Genomic DNA, 15,664 nt, shown 5'->3' with positions numbered 1-15,664 from the left:
TAAATAAGATAAAAACAATTGGGTATTAATATTAATAATAATAATAATAATAATAATAATAATAATAATAATAGTAATAATTATAATAATAACAATAAAGAAGAAGAAGAAGAAAAAGAAGAAGAAAAAAATCTATTTAAATAGTAAAAAAGAATTGTGGAAATAAATAAATAAATAAATAAATAAATAAATAAATAAATAAATAAATAAATAAATAAAGTAAAAAAATGGATGGGAATCATCATCATCATATGTTTTATTTAAAATTGTATTAATTTCTAACTTTATTGTAATATTGTTTAATTTTTTATTTTATTTTTTTAATTAAAAAAAAATGATAAATAAAAATAAATTGGGGAAAAAAAATAACAGCAGCAATACTGCATTATTATATTTACTACGTATAAAAACCCATCAAATGGTTCAAATGTTCTTTGGAAGAACAGAGACTGAAATGTCTCGAGTGTTTCTTCTGCACGAACGAACCACAAGAATTAAAATTGGACTGGATGTGAACGCTGACTGCACCCCCAGACCTCCTCACCTCACCTACATCACTACCTGGTTTACTAACAGCCTTACAGCTGAATACATTTCCACAAATTCTCCACAAACATCTAGTGGAAGTTCTTACCAGACGAGTGAAGGTGAACAGTAAATGAGTTACACTATTAAAATCATTACCACTGAATTCTAGGAGATGTTTTTTCCTCAGGAGGGCTGTCGGGTTCTTCTGGTGTTCATGAGCAACCAGAAAAGGAACTGTAAGAAACTCAAGAACTTGGAATGCATGTTTTTTTTTCCCTCTTGGATCTGGAGATAAGACGTTCTCAGAGAGTGGAGCTGGTGCAGGATTAACCCTCATGTGGTTAAAGAGAATGAGTTTTAACCACAGAGGTGTACGTTTAACTCTGTAGATGTTAATTAACCGAGTGGCCGAGAGGAGCTGTGTTCAGAATGCATCCTGAGAGTTCACGTATGGGTCCAGCACAAGCATGCGTGTGTGAGTGTGTGTGTACGCTGGTGATACGAGGGTATTGTCCAGCAACCGCTACATTCACGGCAGCTACAATGTGAGCGAGTGATTGAGGCCTGGTGTGATTGTGCCTGCTGAGTTCCCACACTGTGAGTAACTCACTCGGGACACATTTAACGTGCCACAGCTCCGCTTCACTATTGTTCACAACACTCATAATGACAGACTTGGCCAAAACTAGAGTTAATGTCCGCCGCTCAACTCTCTCACACACACACACACACACCCTTAGACACACACTCCAGCGTTTCTGTGAGCGATATCGAGCGATTAGTCCCATCATACCACGCATAATTTAAAGATTGTAATCACGGTTCAGTCCGTCACGCCGTTAAGGGTTTTGTTTGGAGAGCCGAAATACCGCGAGCATGACGTGTACATAAATACAAAGAAACACGTCTACGTGCCACGGCGTAATAATATATATTTTTATTTTATTTTATTAAAAAAAAACAATAATGTTTCTTTTAGTAATGTGCTACAATAATATTCACTTAACTGTAATGCCAAAAAAAATGATTATCATGATTATTACTACGCACCATCAGTTGTTATTCGTTTGTTTGTTTGTTTGTTTGTTTGTTTGTTTGTTTGATGTATTTCAGGTGTAGTTTACATTTATTTAAGGTGTATTTCAGGTGTAATTAACATTTATTTAAGGTGTATTTCAGGTGTATTTAACATTTATTTTAGGTGTATTTTTTATTTCTTTTAGGGGTGTTTCAGGTGTATTTTAAATTTACTTTAAATGTATTTCAAGTGTAGTTTACATTTATTTTAGGTTTATTTCAGATGCATCTTAATACTGTATGTATTTTAGAGGTATTTCTGGTGTATTTCAGATGTACTTTGGATGTATTTCATGTGTATCAGGTGCATTTCAGATGTTTTTAAATGTATTTCAAATGTATTCTAGCTTCATTTCAGATGTATTTCTAAAGAATTTCAGCTTTATTTTAGATGTATTTACAACATATACAACATATACATTTAAGAGTTTTTGACCCTTTTCGGCTTCCACTATCTAAATACGGTCATAGTGTCTGGTTCTTATCAACACTCAGGCCCTCTTCTAATTGGCTCCACCTGTTCCTCATTTCAGCATTTATTATTCAAACCCTCGGTTTTCTTGGCATCCTTGCAGCGTCCTGGAGGTCTATTATTAGTACTACTATATAGTATATTCAGTGTTTTCAGGTTTTTACTCTATTTTTATTTTTCACTTATAGTTTACATCTCTGGACTTGTTCCTGTTACAGGGGACATGGTGACACGGTGGTGGCATCTCAAAGACTCCAGGGCCGTTAACGTCCTCGGACGGTTTAATCCCGTAACCGGATCGGACCGTCCCTCCAGCTGGATGTTGTCTGTGTCTTTGGGTTGTTTGCATGAGAAGATAAATAAAGTGTAAAAACTTAAAAGCGGTGTTGTAATATTTTCTGAGTTAACACGAGATGTTTGTAAGGCCTGTGTGGCTGCGAGGACATTGCAGCGGTGCAGAAATGATTCAGCAGACACACAGAGGGCTGTTAGTTCAGTGAGCTGTTTGGAGGAACTTCATTCAGCCAACAAAACAAAAAAACTGAGAGCTAATAAAAAACACACTCTGAGGGTGGACTCCTGTAAAAAACAACGAAGTGTTTAATTCCGCTGAAAACACAATGGTTTAAAAATGGTATTAACAAGTTGTAGGCTTTTTTTATATCCATTTACTGTTACATCGACTTTAAACTTGGCTTCGATGGACTCAAACACTCCCACAATCACTCAGCGCCTGGACAAACGCCCTGGCGTCCAATCACACACACACACACACACACTGTTTAAAGAGACCGCCTGTAAAGTATACGCTCTGTTAAGTACAACATATGACCAAAAGGTTGTCCATAAAACTGGGATGTTTTTTTTTTTCTTCATATTTCGTCCCCATTTGTTGTTATAATACTTCTGAGAAGATGTTCCACTGGATTTTGTGAAGCTTTGTGGCGATTCCTACATTCACAAGAGTGTTAGTAAACTTGGGTACTGATGTAGGTGAGGTGAGGAGGGTTGGAGCTCTATAGCAGGTCATCTTCCACATCTTCCAACCCATGGAAGCATTTCTTCATGGAGCTGGATTTGTGCACAGGTTTGGGTCTCCTAGTTGAAGCGAAGGGAGAATTTCAGGCTGCTGCAAAGACGTTCGATACAATACAATTATGTGAGCTAACATTCTGGAGAAGAACCACACATGGCTGAAAAAGTCAGGTTTCTCAAAGTTTTTCTCCATATCGTGTATTTTGTATGTATCTAATTGGCCGGATCATGCTAGCTATTAGCATGGAAGATCATTAGCTAGCTAATGTTTATGAAATATTAGCTTGGATGAGCTCATGCTTTAATTTTATAAGTACAAAATGTAACAGTTTAGTTATTTATACAGAACACTTTTCAGTTACTTTATGAAAAATAATTTTAAAAGATTTTCGTGCCGCTTTCTGGTGTTGTTTTTGGAAATCCGAGCTGCAGTGTGTCCCAGCGCAGACGTTCCTCTGGTTTCTTGGCCATGAACATTTTCAATATTCATTCTAACCCTCCAAAAAATTTTTTCCCATATCTAGTTTTTGCGGGTTTGCCTTTATTTTTATTTATTTATTTATTTATTTGATTATTTATTTGTCGTGTTCTAGACGTATTTTTTTCCCACTTGGTGGTCTCTAAACATTCTCAAAACACTGATGGATCTGTACATCAAGAAAATGTGAGACTCTTTAACAACTTTTTAAATAAACGCGATAATATTCCAGAACATTTATTTTCTCCATTCTTCTGTCTAGACGTCTTGAAACGTCCCTACGCTGATGTGCTGATGTGTTTCTCTGATGAAAAATTTCACTTATAGTCTGAGATTAAACCTCATCCATCATCATGCCAGCTCGGATTAGTTTGCTCTGATGATAGAAAGCAGACGATGTGCTGAATATTGTGCATTTTTAAGCAATAAACTTCTGGAACTTCACATTAACTTGCGTGTTCCAGCATTTCACATCAGTGGTACTGTATAAATAATGAAATCTCCATGCGGAGACTCTGAGGCTCCTGCACACACTAAACACCAGAATCAGTGGTGTTAAGGATTTAAAAATACTCGAATATTCAGATTCCTGGAAGGGTTATATCTCAGAAATGTCCACAGGGGAGATCTGGAGGAGATCCGAGATGTGATTCAGGATTAGAATCCATTGACGAGGGTCTAAAACACCAGTATGGACAAAAGATATACAATCTAAATAAGTTCCACTCTTCTGGGAAGATTTTGCACTAGATTTTTTTTAAGATTCCTTCAGACGGGTTGTTAGTAAAGTCAGGTACTTATGGAGGTGAGGAGGTTCCTGGGTTGCAGTCAGCAGTCACATTTTTCATTAGGGTTGGATCTCTATAGCAGGAGATCTTCCAGATCTTCCAACCCATGAAAAGCAGATCTTCATGGAGCTGGATTTGTGCACATGGGCATCTCAAGAGGTGTGTACCTCCAAAATTGTGGAAACAGTTTGAAGAAGAACCACATATGGCTGGAAAAGTCACGTGTCCCAATAGAACTGTTTTAGGCCACGCCCCCTTTACAGGTACAAATACGTTTAGATTTACGGCATTTCGCAGACGTCCTTATCCAGAGCGACGTACAAAAGTGATTGGAGTCTCTTTTAATGAATAAATCAACACTAGTTCACTTGATTACAACCATAAGAGACCATCAGCCTAAAGTGCTAGTTTAAGTGGTTCAGGAAGAGGTAGGTCTTCACCCATCGCTAGAAGATACAATAAACACTCAATACAGTAAAGCAGTCGAGTCTTGAAGGTTTTTGATGGTTCTTTAGAGTAATTTAGGAAATTTCGGATGTTTTTTGGTTTGTTGTGTTTTGATTGTGATTGAACAGGATTGTGGTACGTGCCTGGAGAAGTGGAAGCTCAGTGGATGAGATGTTGGGTTTCTGATCAGAAAATCATGGGTTCAAATCCTTGTATTACAAAACTCTCACTGCTTTGAGCAGAGCTTTTAACCTTCAATTGCTCAGCTGTATAATGGAGATAAGTGGATAAGAGCTTCTGCTGTAAATGTACTTTCATTTATCTCCTGTTCGGTTTTGAAAAGCAGAACTTAGTCGTCCTATGAACAGCTTTCAGATATCTGCTTATTCGGCGTATTTTTTCATCGATTGTTAAAAAGACTGGAAAACTGATCGTTGGAAGTGCGAGGGCTCTGCGCGAAACAGACGGATCCTGAGCGAATATCTGTGCAGTCACGACTCTTTTGCAAACATGTCCCTCTCATCCTGTTGCGTAAGCGCCTCCACTTATTATTTCACTCACAATATGTGTAATGTGTTTCAGACCACAGGCTGCGAGCCGCTCCACCAAGCCCGTGTTTGCTCGGAGACATAAATCAGAAACAGCGTGGCGTTTTTACAAAAGGGTGGAACTCTGTGAAAAATGTTCAGGCCGTCATATCCACTCTGAAACGAGAGCTTTTCCTTCAATCCCTCTGCCTCGGGTTACACAAACACACACCGCTACTCGTACACGCTCCATCCTACCTCAACGTCTCTTTCACGTGCACGGAAAGACTACGGTGTGTGAGCGCTTTGGCAGGGTTTCATAAAGATTACAAGATTAGATTAGACTGGATTAGGTTCAACTTCATTGTCATTGTGCAGAGTAGAAGTACAGGGCCAATGAAATGCAGTTCGCATCGAACCAGAAGTGCGAATAGCAATGTATACAAATAAATCAATCGAATTTAAATGAAAAAAATATATATATATATAAATTAATAATTAGTAGTATATGTATATTCACTTTAACTCATAATTTATTCATATAATTTATATGCAAAGAAAAATATGTTACAATTATTGTCAATTTTGTATGAGTGTTTAATTTTAAGCAAAAAATAAATGTTTATATTTATGTTTGTTAACTTTCCTGCTATATGTGGTTTTTTTTTATCTGGAGGCACTCAATCGTACAGGACGTCTTTAGATGCACTATAAAACCATTTTGCTTTTACTTGAACTTGGAAACCCAAAACCTGGTTCAGCATGTCAATGTGCACAACGTGAGCTCCTTGAAGATCTGGTTTACATGCTTTGGAGAGGAAGATCTCCTGCTATCGAGCTCTGATCTCATCCCTACTGAACACCTTTGGGATGAATGTGAATGCTGACTGCACCTCAGGTCTTCTCACCTACATCAGTATCTGCCTTTCATTATACCCTTGTGGCTGATGTACACAAATATCCATAAGCACACTCCAACATCTTGTGGAACATCTTCCCAGAAGAGTGGAAGGAATATTAAGAGCAAATTGGGACTAAATGTGGAATGCGATGTTCAAAAACTACATACCGCGCATATGACCAGGTGACCCCATCCTTCTCAGCCTTGTTGTTATTGTACGTGTTTGTTTTTATTTTTCTTTAATGAAGACTGGAAATGCAGTGAGACATCTCTTTAACCAGCGTCTCTTATTGCATGCAGGTGGGAACCCGTGTACCGTAATCGACTCTCCGCTGGGACGGATACAGCTGCATGCCAGGCTTGGCCTTTTGCTTTTCTCGTCCTGTCGCTCTCCATTACATTCAAAACCGCTTAAAAAAAAAAAGAAAAGAAATGCTTTTCTATTGTTGCCTGGGCACCTGGTTTCCATCCATCTCACTGTGAAAACAACATTGAATTAGCATTGTGCTGAGTCGTATAAAGGAAGGGTGAAAGCAGTGAGAAGAGGTGCTTTTGGTGGGAAACATGGACTCTGGTGAAAATATATTTATATTTTTGCCAAATTATTCCGAAGACGTATTTCTGTAACCTACACAAGCATGGATGGCTGTATATATAGGAAGGGCTTGTTGGATGATTGTGGAGCTACTGCAGGAGTGATGAGGAAGACGGCTAGAAAGGTACTTGGTGTGACATCTGGAAATAAAGTGGAAGATAAAGAGACATGGTGGTGGAATGAGGAAGTGCAGGAGCGCATAAGGAGAAAGAGGTTGGAGAAACAGAAGTGGGATAGACAGAGTGATGAGAAAAGTAGGCAGGAGTACAAGGAGATGCGGCAGCAGGTTAAAAGGGATGTGGCGAAAGCCAAGGAAAAGGCATATGAGGAGCTGTATGAGAGGTTGGACACTAAGGAAGGAGAAAAGGATTTATACCGATTGGCCAGGCAGAGGGACCGAGCTGGGAAGGATGTACTGCAAGTTAGAGCAATAAAGGATGGAGAGGGAAATGTGTTGACTAGTGAGGAGAGTGTGTTGAGAAGATGGAGGGAGGATTTTGAGCAGCTGATGAACGAGGAAAATCAGAGAGAGAGAAGTTTGGATGGTGTGGAGATGGTGAAGCAGGAAGTGGATAGGATTAGTAAGGAGGAAGTAAAAGCAGCGATTAAGAGGATGAAAGGTGGAAAGTTGGTTGGACCAGATGACATACAGGTAGAAGTATGGAGATGTTAAGGAGAGATGGCAGTGGAGTTTTTAACAAGATTCTGGAAGGGGAGAGGATGCCTGAGGAATAGAGAAGGAGTGTGCTGGTACCGATCTTCAAGAATAAGTGAGATGTGCAGACCTGCAGTAACTACAGGGGAATTAAGTTGATCAGTCACACCATGAAGTTATGGGAAAGAGTAGTGGAAGTCAGGCTGAGAGAAGAGGTGACCATCTGTGAGCAACAGTATGGATTCATGCCGAGGAAGAGCACCACAGACGCATTATTTGCTTTGAGATTGTTGATGGAGAAGAATAGAGAAGGTCAGAAGAAGTTGCATGTTGTATGGATTAGAGACGAAGGAGGAGTTGAGATGAAGGAAAAATGCATTACGGTGTTTATCTACACCCTCACCAACCCATTGGAATTACCCCTCCACCCCACCTCCACCCTCCACCCCCCTTCACTCCCAGCGTTGTCTCTAAAGAGTTCGTTGATGCCATAAACATGTTCCTACCTCACTCGGCGTAATGAGCGAGCCACTTCGCTGCGTTCTGCAGTCTCATCTGATAACGTCTGGCAGCTCCAGAGTGTCTCGAGACGCCGTGTTTTTGCACGCGGTCGAGCTTTTTTTGTGGCACCACTCGAATGTTTCCACAACACGAATGAACCGATTCACCTCACCAGCCGTACGCTATGATAATATTTTGAAAAGGTCGTCACCACCGACAGGCCGGAAAGCAGGACATCAAGGGCACCTGAAGAGCCGAGCGAGAATTGTGTGTATAATCATAATATACAGGGGTGTCTCCAAAGACTCCATACACAGCGGAAATGTAACTCCATTTACAAAACCTCTAGATGATCAGCATTTCTTTAAAAACACACACAGAGTCGTCTTTTCAGCTCATGATGGACGTGTCTTAACATGTCCGGGGCTATGTACATAGCTACAATTTAGTAGTTTTCATTTACATTCTCACATTGTGGGAGGCCAACGAGGCCTACAGTCAACCAATCCACTTCTTAATACCATCATTATGACGCCACGTCTGTAGAAAGCATCAGTATTATAGAGAAGTGCAGTAGAACAGAGCGCTGCATCACACACAGGAATCTCACAGTGAGAATGAATGAATAAAGTAAGAAACCCAATGAACACAATTCAACACGTCTCCTTTCACTGTAGCCACAACTGCACCTCCCGCATACATCATCTCCAGCAGAAGCACTGATATTCACCTCGTAACATCACCCCAGGGTTTTCCTGCATGTTTTTTACAGGGGATTTAAAATTCATGCAAATTCGACAGGGAAAAAAAGCAAAAGTACATAAAAAAATCTGTTTCGAACTGTTTTGGTGACGTTTCATCACGGTTTTCTTGAAAAGTCCGTTTTGTAAAGTCCAAATCGATTTCTTCTCCTCTGTCAGTCGTTGCGGAATGAAATAACAGCTATGAAATCCATATTAATAAATTTGAGATTTTGCGAGCTCTAACGTGTGACGCTCTCTGACCATCCAATCCAAAGACGTGAAAATGCTGACGTTATTGTACACCTGTAGAGGGCGTCGGTGACACAAACCCAGAATCTGATTGCTTACAGCAACAGCTTGAAGTTACATTGGTTTCTACACTACAGGAGCCCACAGTGTGGACTGTGAAGGGTTTTACTGCAGGTTCCTTCGAACCCTGCAACACGTGATGTGACGACTGAAATCTGATTGGATCGAAACTCCAACGTAAACTTACACTACAGGAAGTAGTGCAGGTGAAGGAAACGTTATGAAATAAAGAGAATAAACGATCAGGAGTAATTTAATTCTGATTCATGAAGAAAAATATATAAAAGTATAAGAAGTATAAGTGATTGTTATAAATACATAAAGAACGCACTTTAAATTAGTACTTTAACTACAACTACAACTAATGTAAGTATTAATACTATTAAATAAAGATTCTAAATGAGAGATAAGTGTACTACATGGACTAAAGTATTGGGAAACCTGCAGTACACAACTGTAGAGTTATTCATGGAAAAACAGGTGGAAAGTGGGAGCAGGGATTCTTTCTTTCTTTCTTTCTTTCTTTCTTATTGTACGTGTCCTCATTTCTTTTCTTTCTGCATGTGTCTGTCCGTCTTTTGTTTGTTCTTTCTTTCATTCTTTTTTTTATTTATTACAATTTTGTTCTTATTTTCATTCTTGCTGTGTGTCTTTCTTTCTTTCTTTCTTTCTTTCTTTCTTTCTTTCTTTCTTTCTTTCTTTCTTTCTTTCTGTCTTTCTTTTTTTCTTTCGACATATTTGTTTTTTTTTACTTAATTTTTTTATTTCTTTTTATTTATACCTTTGCCCTCATTTTCTTTCTTGAAGTTATCTGTGTGTTTTTCTTTCATTCATTCTTCCTTTTTTTCTTTCGTGCTCACTATACTTTTGTCCTCATTTTCTTTCTTTCTTTCTTTTTTCTTTCTTTTGTTATTATGTTTTTCTTTCTTTCTGTTTGTGTGTTTGTTTTTCTTTGTTTCTTCATTTCTACATGTTCTTTTTTCTTCCTGCTTCATGTTCTCTTTATTTTTTTATTATACTTTTGTCCTTATTTTCTTTCTTGTAGTTGTGTGTCTTTCTTTCTTCCCTTTTTCTTTCGAGCTTACTATACTTTGGCCTCATTATCTTTCTTTCTTTCCCCCTTTCTTTCTTTCTTTCTTTCTTTCTTTCTTTCTTTCTTTCTTATGCATAGGATGTCTTTGGATGCAAGTTGTAGCATGAAATTTTGCCTTCACTTGAACGAGGAGACTCAAACCTGTTCCAGCAGGACAATGAAGATCCATGAAGATCTGTTTTCCATGGGTTGGAGTGGAAGATCTTCTGCTCTTCTGCTATAAACTCTATTATATAATGTGAATGTGACTGCACCCCAGGCCTCCTGGTATGTTTCACATTCCGGTATTTTGAAGATTTATAATCACAATCTTGGTGTCACCCAAATGAGGTTCCCTTTTTGAGTCTGGTTCCTCTCAAGGTTTCTTCCTCATACCATCGGGGGGAAAGCATCTTTATCCTTGCCACATTCGCCCCAGGTTCGCTCATGAGGACTTTGTGTCCATTTTAAAAAACGCTTTAGAAATAAACTTTAACTTGAACTCACCTCACCTACATCAGTACCCTCACTTTACTCATTTGCTGAATGAATTTCCACAAAATCTGGTGGAACATCTTCCCAGAAGAGTGGAGATTATTATAAGAGCAAGTGAGGATTAACTGTGGAATGTGATTATCAGTAGTATATACAGAGTATCTCTGGTTACTGAGTGTACATTACTGTGTGTAAAAGCAAAAAACAAGCAATATGTGTAGCAGTTTTGATGAATAAATAAATCATGTTAAATTGTATCTCGGGGATAATGATGAGTCAGCAGCGTTGTTGTGAATGTCCGAGCGAGGTGACATGCCCTCTCTCTGTTCGAGTCCAGCGCTGTGGCTGCACCTGGTCCTCCTCCTCCTCAGGGCTAATGCCAACCAGCTATTGTGCTCTATTCATCTCCATCCCATTCGCTTTTTTCCCCCAGAATGCACAGATGGGCAGCAGACAGAAACACCGAGCAGCTGACTGTCTAAAAACTTCTCAAACACACACACCGAGTGAAGGCTGATCATGAAGTGTGTGTGTAGTGTGTAGAATGATGGAAAGGACATGCAGAGGTTGAAAGACTTTTTTCTACAGGAATGGACGACGTCTCGTCTATAACTCGGTCCCCTGTTTATCTTCAGGCCCTAATGTTTTGTTTCTTTCAGCATTTTTTTCCCCAGCGCATTACTGAGACGCCGATTAACGACGGACGAGAACGATTTACTCGTGGACATCGGTGCGTTTTTGTGATTTTGAGCGTGAACGAGAGCGTGAGCCGATCCTTCAGCCTAAACATCAAAGTGTACACGCTAACAGATTGACGAGGAACGAGCGAGTGAAGGAAATGTGGCAGGGTCACGGCTGGATCAAATCTGCGAAAACCAACGCAGACGTTTTTTCCAGCTGTAACGCGGCCGAATGACTCTCAGCCACAGCTGGAATTCGATTCCATACAGCTTCATTATCTCTGTTCAACTGCAGATTACATGCGGGAAATAAAGGGTTGACGTTAACCGGATTTGCACCACAGCCCTGCAGAATTCTGTCATCTGATTGGGTCAGAAGGTGTTGTTTAATTGTGTAGAATTGTGTAGAAGCAGCTGCATCACTGCCTGGTTTGGGAACTGCACCGTCTCGGACTGCAAGACCCTACAGAGGATAGTGAGGACAGCTAAGAAGATTATCGGAGTCTCTCTCCCCTCTATCATGGACATTTACAATACACGCTGCAGCCGCAAAGCACACAGCATTGTGGATGACCACACACACTCCTCACACACTCTTTTTACACTCCTACCATCAGGAAAACGGTTCCGAAGCATTCGGGCCGCCACAACAAGACTGTGCAACAGTTTCTTTCCACAAGCCATCAGGCTTCTCAACACACAGAAATGAAACGGAACACACACACACACACACACACACACTCAAATGTGTGTAACGAACTGTAACATTTTTCCTGGACTTAACACTTAACACACACTCATCACTCATCTCAATCTGTTCCACCACCATTCATTTATTTATTATTTATTATTCTCGACTGTACCACACTCTCAACTGCTGTTTTTTGCACGTTTATCATTGTATTATACTGTTTACATGCTGTTTTTTGCACCTTCGACTGCTGCTGTATTTTTGCACTACATTGTTCTGTTTATAGTCACTTCTGGGGTATAGTTTTTAGTTTGTATAGTTTTTACAGTTTTCTTGTACAGTACTGTATAATCAAGTATACAGTAGGTTTACAGGTCGGCGCTATATTGGGTTTTGTGTCGTCTGTCTGCACTGTCTGTCTGCACTGTCTGTCTGTACTGTCTGTCTGTACTGTCTGTCTGCACTGTCTGTCTGTACTGTCTGTCTGTACTGTCTGTCTGCACTGTCTGTCTGCACTGTCTGTCTGTACTGTCTGTCTGCACTGTCTGTCTGCACTGTTTGCACCAGGTTGCACTCGATGCACTTTATATAGCTTGTGTTGTAGCTCTATGTTGTTTTGTTTGTTGTTGTTTAGTGTAGCACCAGGGTTCTGGAGAAACGTTGTCTCGTTTTTACTGTGTACTGTGCACCACTGTGTATAGTAGAAATGACAATAAAAGCCTCTTGACTTGACTTGAGAAGAGCAGCAATAGTGCAGGTTTTTCCTTTTTGTATGTGCTCTCGCTTCTATAGGAACATCTGGAGCACCTTTTAGAGATGTTTGTGCTTCTTTGGGATTTGTTCTAGTAACTCAAGATGAGTTGAGAATAAAAAAAAGATTATTTGTGATGGAGTGACTTTTAATAAGTGTAAGTGAAAACAGGAAGTCCGAGAGTTATATTGTTATGGGTAAACAGGGAGGAGGTCGTGGTTTAGTGGTTAAGGCATCGGACATTGGATCTGAAGGTTGTAAGTTTAAATCCCACCCACTTTAGGGTGCCACTTCTGGGCCCCTGAGCAAGGCCCCCATGGGCCTATCCAGGGATACCAGCATCTATTCTTCTTTCTTTCTTATTTTACTTTGTTTTACTTATTCCTTCTTTAATTTCTTTGCCTTTCTTTCTTTCTTTCCTTCTTTCTTTCTTTCTTTCTTTCTTTCTTTCTTTCTTTCTTTCTTTCTTTCTTTCTTTCTTTCTTTCTTTCTCTAAATAGATGATTAGAGGTTCACTACCATCTCTAAAAAGGTGATCAGAAGTTCACTACCATCTCTGAGGAGGTGATCAGAAGTTCACTACCATCTCTGAGGAGGTGATCAGAAGTTCACTACCATCTCTGAGGAGGTGATCAGAAGTTCACTACCATCTCTGAGGAGGTGATCAGAAGTTCACTACCATCTCTGAGGAGGTGATCAGAAGTTCACTACCATCTCTGAGGAGGTGATATCTACAGTAACTGGTTAAGCCACTAGACATTCAACCAGATGGTCATGAGTTTCATTTTTTGCGCAAGGCCCTTAACCTGATCTGTTCCAGGGCCCACTGATCATGGCCGATCCTGATCTTCTAACCAGCTGGGATATGTGAAGAGAAGAACTGATCTCTGCAGTAATGTATATCTGATGGACATCAGTGATCATGGTTATTATTTTTTTTACACCACGTCTTTATTTCACAGCCCAAAATGTAACAGCTGTATTGTGTGATAACCGGCTGGTGTTTGGCCCAAATGAAGACACTAAGCCTGTGTTGTTTCTGCTCCGGGAATAAACCGCCTACAGTCGAGCCTGTGTTGGAGAAATAAGGAGCAGCTGTGGCGTGAAGCTGAGCCAATCCCCAAGCAGGATTCCTCCTCAATGACTTGGACACGGCCTCTGGATTGTGTCCTAGAAGGGGGCAAACGCTCCCACCCGTGTCCCTGAGCACTTTGATGGGGTTTTGGTGGCCTGTCCAACATGAGCCCCAGTCATCAGGGTTCCCAGCGTTTATGTAGTAAAACCCCGAGCAGCAGCTCTCGCTGTGAGTGACGACAACCTGTGATGGATTAAACACAGCGCTCATGTCATATATCAGCAACGACACAGTAAATGAACCCAGAGCATCAGCCTGCCTTTCCCTCGTCCCTCAGAACACCAACTGCAACTGGCCTCAGGGTTCAGGAGAACATTCACCCCTTCCAGGGATACCAGCTTCCTTCTTTCTTTCTTTCTTTCTTTCTTTCTTTCTTTCTTTCTTTCTTTCTTTCTTTCTTTCTTTCTTTCTTTCTTTCTTTCTTTTTTCTTATTATACTTTTTCCTTCTTTTCTTTCTTTGCCTTTCTTTCTTTCTTTCTTTCTTTCTTTCTTTCTTTCTTTCTTTCTTTCTTTCTTTCTTTCTTTCTTTCTTTCTTTCTGTCTAGCGGTCTTTCCTTCTTTGTTTCTACCAATTTATGTCCTACTTTCTTTTTTTATTCTTTGCTACTATACTTTTGTTCTAATTTTCTTTCTTTCTTTCTTTCTTTCTTTCTTTCTTTCCTTTTTTCTTTTTTTCTCCCTTATTCTATGGATTTATTTATTTAATTTGTTTATTTTTGAGTTTTTCCAGAAGAACTTGGAGACTTGCTTACTTCCGCTAAAGCATGGGTCACATATCCGCATGCTGAATCCTGGACTCTGATTGGTCAGGAGGTGTAGATTAGAACAGCAGCTCTGACAGATGTGCAGTTTTGTGTTAACATGTTCCTTCTGATGTGTTATGGTTTCTATAGTAACGGTCACCACGTGTAATCGTTGGTTTGGGGAAGATGTTTATGTCACATGTATGGAAGGAGTCTCCGGTGTCAGAGGTAAAGACTTACCTTTAGTATTTATGTTTGACTATAACAGATAAAAATACATGATGTTTGTAATTTATAGTTATGTCAAATCAATGTAATACTTTAGTAAATCCTGATAAAGTAAAGAACCCACTTTGGTGTGGGACGAGTGACTGTTGATTATTTTCCTGTAACAGCACGACGTGTGGTGTTTAACTGCGTATGAGAAAACGTGCATGAGAACGTGGAACTGGCGCTGGATTTCTCCATGTGCCCTGCTCAATGTCACTCGAAGTCTCCCAGGAGCGTGATATCCATGGGAACTGTGCCCCTGTTATCAGACCCCCGCAAACTTTCTGTGGCACACTGAGAGAGGAAATGAGGCAGAGGGGAAAAGGCAGAGAGGACAGGTTCAGATGAGGGGATGGGGGGATGGAGTGGATGGGAGGTTGGGTACGAGAGGAGGGGAAGAGGGGGAGGGGGGGGTAATAACAGGAAAGCGCCTATTGAAGCAGCTCCAGGGCCAAAGTGAGCATTTGTGCACCGAAACAGCTGATGCCCATCTCTTAAGGTCAAAACGCTTGGACTCCAAAGCTGAAAGCGCATTAAATACATTAAAAAAGCAACAAAAGCTAATCACACTTACAATCATACACACACACACACACACACACACACACACACACACACACACACACACACACACACACAATCATACACAATACTAATCACAATCTCACTCAATCATAATAACACTCATAATCACACTCACACTCATAATCACACACACTCATAATCACACTCATAATCAAGCACACACACACACACACACACACACACAC

The 15,664-nt window shown here is 40.0% G+C and overlaps 2 long non-coding RNA genes across 2 annotated transcripts in view; both read left to right on the top strand.

The window, feature by feature from the left end:
- Window positions 1-15,664, top strand: part of LOC310738005 — a 347,605-nt gene that overhangs the window by 172,667 nt on the left and 159,274 nt on the right. The window lies entirely within an intron of this gene.
- Window positions 1,797-2,457, top strand: LOC310738015. Its single transcript, XR_014536959.1, has 2 exons — window positions 1,797-2,190; window positions 2,296-2,457. It is a non-coding gene; the product is annotated as an uncharacterized lncRNA (long non-coding RNA).

Source organism: Silurus aristotelis, assembly GCF_946808225.1.
Source record: "Silurus aristotelis genome assembly, chromosome: 15".
In the NCBI taxonomy this organism is placed as follows: domain Eukaryota; kingdom Metazoa; phylum Chordata; class Actinopteri; order Siluriformes; family Siluridae; genus Silurus; species Silurus aristotelis.
The sequence above is the reverse complement of the archived record's forward strand: the minus strand, read 5'-3'. Positions and strand labels throughout refer to the sequence as shown.